The following is a 10,192-nucleotide window of genomic DNA, read 5'->3' on the forward strand; positions in this document are numbered from 1 at the left end:
TTTTAAGCTAAAACCACATATTGGATTAGAGGGAGTGAGTCTCATTCCCCAGGAAGGAGAGCTTGAGGGATCCCCATGGTCTCTGCCCCTTGCCCTAAGGTGATCAGTCCACAAGCTGGGGGGGCATACAGAATGGGGGCGCCCAGGGACAGGGAGGCAAAAGGGCCTGGGAAGGCTCCACCTTACAATTCTCTGGCTCCCTAAGGAAATTTTTTTTTTTTTGGAGACAAGAGTCTCACTATTACTGTGCTGACACAGCTCACAGCAACCTCAAACTCTTAGGCTTAAGTGATTCTCTTGCCTCAGCCTCCCAAGTAGCTGGGATTACAGGTGTCTGCCACAATGCCTGGTTATTTTTTGTTGCAGTTGTCATTGTTGTTTAGCTGGCCTGGGTTGGGTTCAAACCCGCTAGCCTTGTTGTATGTGGCTGGTGCCATAACTACTGTGCTATGGGTGCTGAGCCTCCCTGAGGAATTTCAACATGGACAATGCCTGTGAGTTCCAGACACCAGGTTTAGTGCTGGAAAACACATTGAGGCCAGAGGAGAGGCAGGAGATCAGGGCCTCTCCCTGGGTGTCAGCTTCCAAGGCTAACTCAGGTGAGAGATTCCCACAGGTGTCCTGAGTGATATATTTCAGGAAGAAAGTGAATAAATCAAGGCCAAGGATGGATAGGATCCACAGCCAATGTGCTCAGTAGAGCAAATGGATACGCCACAGCTGCCATTTCCTCCTTACCCATCCTGAAAACAAGCCAATGGACCTGGCACAGTGTCTATACTGAGGCTGATTTCCATAAGAAGAGACAGCAATTTTCAGAGCTTCCCCTCAACCCTGGGAAAGAAGCCTGGCTTTGGGGAGGATGCTGAAAGTCATCTCCATTGCTGACGGCAAGACCACAGCAGCCTCCCCAGGGCCCCCCAACAGCTGCTTGGCTTGGTACCTGAACAAGATCAAGATATCTAGTCGATCAGTGCCCCATCGGTAGCTCCGGCACACACTTACCTGACAGGGAGCTTCAGCCCTCCACCGTCCCTTCATCAGCTTTAAATGTCCTCAGCAGACAGCAGGTGTTTCTCAGTGCTTGGCTCCTCCCTACAAAGCTAGTTTGGACCCATGTTGATGTGCTGAGGCCTGGATGCACATTGGAATCACTTGGGGAGCCCTGAATACCACCACTGCCCAGAGTCTGATTGGTCAATCAGGGAGGCCCAAGTCTCCCAGGTGAGTCTCATGTCCACAGTGAGTGCAGACAGGTCCTCAGACCTACCATGGACTGCCAGTCTCTGCATCTGCAGCCCTTTGAGGCCCTCAGACAAACTATCAAAAGGTGAATAGTTCAGCTCCCTCGGGAAGGGTTTATGTTCTGGATGTTTAAGGCTCTGGGATCTGGCTAGGAGATGTGGCCACTTGCTAAAATTGGATGATGGGTTTAAAGCTATGATTGAGGCTCTCTGGTCCTCCCATTCATCAGACAGCCGCTTCTTCTCATCCAGCACCAGCTGCATCCCCAAGGCACCATGGTGAAAGTAAAGGTCAGAATAAACAGCTTTGGTAGTATTGGGTGCCTGGTCACCAGGGCTGCTTTTAAATTTGGCAAAGTGGGTATTGTCACCATCAATGACTCCTTTATCGAACTCAACTACATGGTCTACATGTTCCAGGATGATTCCACCCATGGCAAATTCCATGGCACAGTCAAGGCTGAGAACAGGAAGCTTGTCATCAATGGAAATCCCATAACCATCTTCCAGGGTTGAGATCCCACCGAGATCAGATGGGGCAAGACTGGCACTGACTACCTTGTAGAGTCCACTGGCATTTTCACCACCATGGAGAAGGCAGGGGCTCACCTACAGGGGTGTGCCAAAAGGGTCATCAGCTCTGCCCCCTTCTGCTGATGCCCACATGTTTGTGATGGGTCTGAACCATGAGAAGTATGAAAATAGCCTCAGCATTGTCAGTAAGACCACCACCAACTGCTTGGCCCCCTTGGGCAAGGTCGTCCATGACAACTTTGGCATCGTGGAGGGCCTCATGACCGTGCCAGCACTGCCACCCAGAAAACTGGGGATGGCCTCTCTGGGAAGTTGTGGTGTGATGGCTGTAGGGCTCTCCAGAACATCATTCCTGCCTCGACTGGTGCAGCCAAGGCTGTGGGCAAGGTCATCCCTGAGCTGAAAGGGAAGTTCACTGGCATGGCCTTCTATGTCCCCTACCATTGTGTCAGTGGTGGACCTCACCTGCCATCTGGAGAAGGTGGCCAAATACGACGATATCAAGAAGGTGGTGAAGCAGGCATCGGAGGGCCCCCTCAAGGGCATCCTGGGCTACACTGAGTGCCAGTTTGTCTCTTCTGACTTCAACAGGGACACCCATTCTTACGCCTTTGATGCTGGAGCTGATATTTGTCCTCAATGGCCCTTTATCAAGCTCATTGCCTCGTATGACAATGAATTTGGCTATAGCAACAGGGTGGTGGATGCTATGGCCCACATGGTCTCCAAGGAATAAGAGCACCTGGATCAACAGCCCCAGCCAGAGCACAAGAGGAAGAGAGAGGCTCTCAGCTGCTGGGTGCCCCCTGCCTACTCAGTCCCCCAAGTCACTGAGAAACTCTCCTTTACACAGTTTCCACACCAGACTCCCTAAAGAATGGGAGGAGCCTAGGGAGCTCCCCCTTGTCACGTAACATCAACAATGTTCCCTGTACTCAAAAAAAAGCTGTGATTGAACAGTTAATAAGCGTTTGCTCCCAAGGCATGAGTTGTGGCAAGAATAGCTCTGCTTCATATTGAAATGTATTTGTGTAACAAATATTTAAAGTCCTTACTGTATGCCAGGCCCTGACAACTCGAGAATGAATGAACAACCTGGTCCCCACCCTCCCACAGGAGATAAGATGGACGCTCCCAGCAAAGCAGGATTGTCAGCAATTGGGACAACTCTAGGCAGGGCAGTTCAGGGAGGGCTTCCTGGAGGAGGTGATTCTCAAGCCAAGCCCTCAGGAAAATCAGGTGAAAAACAGTGAGAAAGATGCTCCTGGCAGTGGGAAGAGCACTGGAAAAGGTACTAAGGCAAGAAAAATGGCCATGGTTTCCCTGAGAATAAAGAGACCACACTGGTCCAGACAGTAAGGGGAATGAAAGTCCATAATCAAACTGACTAAAGTCTGTTGGCTTTTGAGTATCATCATGATCAAGGCATTGGAATCAATGTCCATGAGCTACAGATTGGCAGTGTCCACGCCCCACTTTGTTGCAAACTCTCTGAAAGTGTTTGGATTTTGAGAGCAGCAGGAAGTCACTGAAGTCCTCAGCAGGGTTGTGCTCCTATTTGTGTTATTTTTATTTTTTTATTATGGAAAGTTCCAAGTAGGGTGAGGTGAGCATTCTAGCACTCTGGGAGGCCAAAGCGGGTGAATTACTGGAGCTCAGGAGTTCGAGGCCAGTCTGAGGAAGAGCAAGACCCCATCTCTAAAAAAATAGCTGAACATCGTGTCGGGTCCCTGTAGTCCCAGCTACTCATGGGGCTGAGGCAAGTGTATCGCTTGAGCCCAAGAATTTGAGATTGCTGTAAGCTATGACACCACAGCACTCTACCAACAGCAACAGAGTGGACTCCGTCTCACACACAAAAAAAAAAAAAGAAGAAGAAAGAAAGTTCCAAATGTTGCTGGACTCAGAGAACATTCAGGATATCTCCTCAAAGAGTTGTCTGCCCTCCTGTTTCCTTTTGTTACTTTTATATTGTCACAGTAAAAGTAAGCATCAGCAATGTTATCAATCACCATAGTATACGTCAAACAGATTATACTTCATAGGTTACAGTGTCTCCTTAAAGGAGTTATATCTTTAAAGGAGTTATATCTTTAAAGCATTTCTACTTTAGATTAAATTCATAGTTAGTAACTACTAGGTGCACTAGTACACTAAATGCACTACTAGTGCACTACTAGTGCATTTAGTACACTGGGTCCTTGACTGGCACCATGGTCATTGGAGCATCCGGTTTCTTAACTTTATGTATAACAGAAGGCCTTGTATGTGAATAAACAACTCCAGATGGAGGCACATGGGTTCATCCAGCCCTGCTGGTTAAGGATAACGGTGGCTGCCATCACAATGCATAAAACTAGAGAGAGTACAAATGAACTCCTGGGTACCCATCACTCAGGTTCAACAGTCGCCAACTTGGGGCTGATCTTATTTCTTCTCCCTTTTCTTCACCTCTTTTATTCTGTATTTATTGATTTTTGTGGGTGTATTTTTTTTTTTTTTTGAGACAGAGCCTCAAGCTGTCACCCTGGGTAGAGTGCCGTGGCATCACAGCAACTTCCAACTCCTGGACTCAAGTGATTCACCTGCCTCCACCTCCCATGTAGCTGGGACTACAGGCACCCACCACAATGCCCAGCTATTTTTTTGGTTGCAGCCGTCACTGTTGTTTGGCAGGTCCGGGCTGGATTTGAACCCACCAGCTCAGGTGTATGTGGCTGGTGCCTTAGCCACTTGAGCCACAGGCGCTGAGCCATTTGTGGGTGTATTTTAAAGAAAATCTCAGACATCATATCATTTTACCCATACATATTTCAGGATGAAACTAAAACCAAAATTCTGTGATCAGACTTAACACAATCCATGGACATTCTTAGTGTATCATCTGAGGACATAAGGTGCAGCTTTAGGCAGGTCAGAAGAAGATGGGTGGATCTGGAGGGAGAAGAGCAGTTAGGAGGTGGCTGGAATTTTCAGGGTGAGAGATCTTGGTGGTTGGCAGGGGTCCAGGCAGTGAGGGTGGAGAGGAGGGGGTTCTCCCTGTGTCCCGCACTGTGCTATCAGCAGCAGCTCCCCCAGTACTTGGGATGCAGCCAGGCCATGTGGCAGGCAGCACTCAGCTTCCCAAGCCAAGCATCAAGCTTTGGAATTTGATCATCCATTGGATAAATCTAATCAGCAAACTGCCACGGTGCCCACGAGAGTTCTCTGAGAGGTAGGAAAGGAAACACTTTGGATAGAACCAGAGGGCTCAGTGGAAGCCACTGCATCCTCCCCCACTCCTGAGCCTCAGTTGCAGCAGCGGCACCTCCCTTCCTGTCCCCATCCTGCATCATGCTCCCCACACTCTGTCAGCCACCATCCCCTGAGCCTGTCTCCTCCTCCCTCCCAGACTTTCCCACTAGCCTGGGGTCACCTCTTACCTTTACCACCTCCCCAGCACATTCTTAACAGGAGAGTCTTGAGAATGAGTCACCTGGATGGGTTTGTTTGCCTGATTTGTTTAACTGACCTTGACTCCTCTGATGCAGTAGGAATCACTAAACCCATTTCACAGAGGGAGAAATTGAGGCTATGTACATCAGAGTGGCTTGCCTGAGGTCACATGATGAGACTTCCCAGGTCTGTGTCACCCTGTTTTCCACCTGATGCTTCACTACCTGGAGCTGGGATGGTGCCTGTCTCTCCCTTCCTCCCTCCTTCACTCCCTTCCTTCTTTTTTTCCCTCCCTGTCTCCTTCCCTTCCTTTGTTCCTTTTTCTTTCCTTTCTTTCTTCCTTTTCCTTTCCTTTCTTCCTTCACTCCCTTCCCTTTTTTTTTTTTTTCCGTGCCATGGCATCACAGCTCACAGCAACCTCCAGCTCTTGGGTTAGGGCGATTCTCTTGCCTCAGCCTCCCGAGTTCCTGGGACTACAGGAGCCCGCCAAACGCCCAGCTATTTTTGCTGCAGTTGCCACTGCTGTTTTAGCTGGCCAGGGCCGAGTTCGAACCCACCTGTCACCCTTGGTATATGGGGACGGCACCCTACCCACTGAGCCACAGGCATCGCCCTCCCTTCCTTTTTTTTTTTTTTTTTTGAGGATATTAAATCGTCGTTTATTATTTCTTGTCCACAAGAATGACAGTAACAGGAGACCAGGTCCATGGCAGGAGGTGGAGGATCAGCTGGAGACGCAGATATATGCCGCTAATGTAGATATAGAGTATACGGTCCCCAGAGTTGACGACGGCTATAAAATGCCAGTGACTGCAGTTTACATTTTCTGTCAACAGGCCGAGAATAAAAGTGAGAAATAAAGAGAGTTAAGTCCGTAGCTCAGTACCTGGCAGAGTGCTGCCAGCTGCTGCCTGTTAGCCATGCTGACCAGGGGGATGTCGGGGTTCTTGCACTTACCACCGCCAACCCCCTTTCAGGGCGATCCATGTCCCTTCTCCTTCCCTTTTTTTATTGTGGTAAAATACACATAACGTAAAATTGACCATTTTTAGTATTTAATTGTCCAGCTCAATGGTGTAAGAACATTCATAGTGTTGTGCAACCATTACCACAATCCACGCCCAGAACTTTTTTATCACCCCCAAAACAAAACTCCCTCCCCATTAAACACTCCCTCTCCATCCCCTCCCCCAGCCCCTGGCACCCCTCCATCCTACTTTCCTACTTTCTGTATCTAGGAATTTGGGTCTCTGGGTAGCTCACGCAAGTGGAGTCATGTGATATTTGTCCTTTTGTGTCTGGCTTATTTCACTGAGTGTGATCTCTCCAAGGCTCCTCCACGTTGGGTATGTGTCAGAATATCCTGCCTTCTGATTTATTCCTTTAAAGCAAAACCACATTTCTTATGTTTCTGTAGGGCCCTTAATACTGCTGTTCACAGTGGCATCCAGAGGAGGGGTGGGGGAGTGGCCCTCCCCAGCAGGACCAGCATTTATCCCTGGCACTGCCTATAGTGGCCAGAGCCGGGCAGTAAGGACAGCGGGCTGACTCTGCTGCACTGGGTAAGCCCCCGGCTGCCCATCCCTGGCCAACTCCCGCCATCCCCCAACTTGTACATTACTGGTTATTAGAATGTAAATACTTGTTTATTATGTGATTAATATTAGAAGAGTTTTAAAAAATACCCGGAATGAGAAAGCTGATGTCATAGTTCCTCAGGGGAGTCAGGAACGATTTTGTGCTGGAGGTGAGTCTTTGGGAAATCACCCAGCTCCTGACACGTGCTGAGGCCCACACTCCTGGCCCCTGGGAATGTGTGTATATGTGTGTGTTTATCTGTGTGTCTCTGTGTGCGCACTGTACGTGTCTGTGTATTTCTGTGTGTGCACTGTGTGTGTATCTGTGCATGTGCCTCTGTGTGCTGTGTCTGTGAGTCAATGTGTGTCTGTATGTGTGTCTCTGTTTATATTTGTGTGTCTGTGATAGCCGTGCGTGTCTCCATATGTTTGTGTGTGTCCGTGCATGTCTCCGTGTGTGTTTGTGTGTGTGTCTGTGTGTGCGGGGCTGGTTTCCCCTGACCGCTGACTCCCCTTTGTGCTGCCTCCGTGCTCTCCGCATGCTGCCACAGTTGCATTCTTCACACTTTTTGCAGCTTCTCTGCCTACTTGTCTAGTCCCCAAATGCCATGTTGAGTTGTCCACATCTGTGCCAATAGTGTCCGCACACACTGGGTGCTGGTTGAGACTCAGTAGGCCTGGATCTGGGTGGGCTGCTTCATGTTCTGTAAGAGAGACACACAGCATCATGAGAGCCAAAGAGATGGACAGAGTGTGTCCACTGGGCTGAGGACAGGAGTTGCTCCAGTGGGGATGTGCTGGGACAGGAACCTAGGTAAATACAGGTATAAGAGAACCAGAGAAAGAAGAGGATGAGCTGAGGAATGGGCCATAGACCAGCTTGGCCAACATATGAACACAGCTGAAGAAGAGAGACACCCTGCCCTCCAGCCCAAGGAATCCCAGTCCTCATCCCTCAGTCTGGGGGAATACCAAGCCCAGAGCCCAGAGTGACGTGCCTGCCAGAGAGGACCTTTCAACATGTAGCGTGGGGGACCCATTTATCCTTTCATTAATCCAGCCTTCTCAACAAATGTGCTGCCCTGAGAATAAATGGGGGATAGAGCACCCCCTTCACTCTCATAAAGCTTTAGATATGTTGGGGTTCATACTGTTACCAGCCTGTGTCCAAGGAAGCCCATGAGCACTGGGGGTTAGATGGGAAGCTTTTTGCACAGCTCCAGGGAGAAAGGACAGGGAGGAGAGGGAAAGAGCTCCCTCCTATAAAACACTCTTATTTAAGTCCAAGAAAACAGAAATTTGAGCACAGGGCAACTGCCTTCCCAGGTTGGGGTGACAGTGATGGGGCCTGGCTTTGGCCGTCTCGGGCTTCCCTATCATCTGTGGAGGACAAATAAGACTGAGAAGGTGGGTACAGCAGAATTGATTTTCTTGCCCAAACTAACTTCACAGTTCATCATACTAAAGAAATGGGTCATTTACAATCCTGCCACTCACCTCAGGCTTCCCAGCCTTGAACGGCCCCTGCTGTCCAGCCTTGGGGCTGCAGTCTGCCTGAGGTGGCATTACAAGACATCAGTGGACTCTGGCACTTACCGTGTCCTGGGAAAAGGAGTTTTCTCATTTAAACCATGAATGTGAGATGGGTGAGGATTGTGCCTGTGTCATGGGTGGGTAAACAACTAGGTAGCTGCAGAGCTGGGGGTTGAGGACAGGACGGCGGTCCTAAGTATCTGTACTGTGTGTCTACCCAGCCCACGAGTCCAGCAGGGGACCTGCCACCTTAGGCAACGTGTGGCCCTCTAGGTCCTTAAGCGCAGCCATTTGACTAAATCCAAATTTTACAGAACAAATCCTTTTATTAAAAGGGATGCAGCAGAGAAAGATGAAGCTTTTCTTGCCTTCTTTAGTGCTTAAAAAAGAACAATTTTGAAATTAGAAGGCTACAAGCTCCCCACCCCAGCGGGCATCACAGTTTACAATGTCCGTCCACACTTACCACCAAATCCTCCCAGGGTTTATATTCAAAGACAGCACTGTGTGCCCAGCATCTCTCCCTCTCCCTGGGTTGGTTTTGTGGGGGACACAGTGTGCCCAGAAGGTGCAGGAAAATAAGGCCTAGGAATGCTCCAGTCCAGTCCCAGGTTCCCACAGGAATGACAGCAATACATGCCATGGGCTGGAGGAGAGATGACTGGACTGGGTTGGGCTTGGAACCCTCCCGGACTTTCCAGACACCAGGATTTATTTGACCTTGAAAGATTCCAGAAAATAAAGAGACTCTGTCCTTTAGAAAATTAAGAATAAATACTTCTTGACAAAGAGGAATGATTTCTAGGAAGGGGGAAAAGGCAGGGAAGAAAGAGGATGAAAGATTTTTGAGGTATTTTCAAGATAATAAAATTGAAAACAGCATTTTAGTGCCACATAAAATCAAACTGAGCTATAGGTGTACATGCAGAATGAGAAAAGAAAGAAATGTAGAGACGTACACCTGCAGAAATCTGTCTTCAGCAGCCTTGAGAGCCATGTTTCTGGCATCCCGGAGCATTTGTATTCAATAGAAAATCTCCAGTTGGCCTGGAAATTGAGACTGTTCAAGCTGGGCTGACTTCGGAAAACTCCTTGTTTAGGTCCCAGCCCCTTCTCTGCTCTGGTTCCAGAGCACAGTGCCTGCAGGAGCCCATCTGAGGCCCCATTTTCCATTTCAGAGCCCGTGTGGAAGGTTCTGGTCTCTGCAGCCTGCTCAGTCTCTTGTCTCTGAGATGACCCCGCAGAATTCCAAGAGTCTCTGGGGCAAGGGAATATTTCTGGGCCCAGGCTTCGTGTCCATGTTTGGTCTTCAAGGAGCACACGGCGGGCCTGCCAAGCCTCCATTCCGCTGCCCTCCCCGGAGGCCACTGATCCTGCAGCAAGGCCACGACAAACAACAGCTGGGAATGCGCCTTCTGAGGGCACCAGGAAGGACCCTCCTACCACCACCCGTGGCTGAAACACCAAGGGAGCTTCTTGACATTGGCTGGCATTTGTTTCCTCTTTTTCAATAAAAATAATTTTAGAGCCTACAAATAGCCCTTCTCATTGAACAAACATCAGGCACCACTGATAAGTTTAAAGAAGCTTATAAAAAACCGAACCCGAAATCCCATGATGCAGAGCAGTGTGATCGCCTGCTGAGCATCCTTTCAGATGAGCCCTCCCCATCTTACCTGATCCTATCTCTGTGATCAAAGAAGCTCCCATTTTGCAAAAATGGGGTTGAGCTGTTCCAGATCCCTTTTCTTAAAATTCACCAGTGTGTTCCATGCTAATAAATCTGAATTTACATCCTCAGTTTAAAAATATTCCATCATATAGAAGAACTACCTTTCATTTAACCAAACCCCTACCTGAGGTTGTTCC

At 48.9% G+C, this 10,192-nt stretch overlaps 1 pseudogene; it reads left to right on the forward strand.

Annotated features, from left to right (window-relative positions):
* Positions 1 to 862: 862 nt before the first annotated feature.
* LOC128561980 (glyceraldehyde-3-phosphate dehydrogenase-like) lies at positions 863 to 2,514 on the forward strand (annotated as a pseudogene).
* Positions 2,515 to 10,192: the final 7,678 nt, after the last annotated feature.

Source organism: Nycticebus coucang, chromosome 12 (assembly GCF_027406575.1).
Source record: "Nycticebus coucang isolate mNycCou1 chromosome 12, mNycCou1.pri, whole genome shotgun sequence".
Classification (NCBI taxonomy): Eukaryota; Metazoa; Chordata; class Mammalia; order Primates; family Lorisidae; genus Nycticebus; species Nycticebus coucang.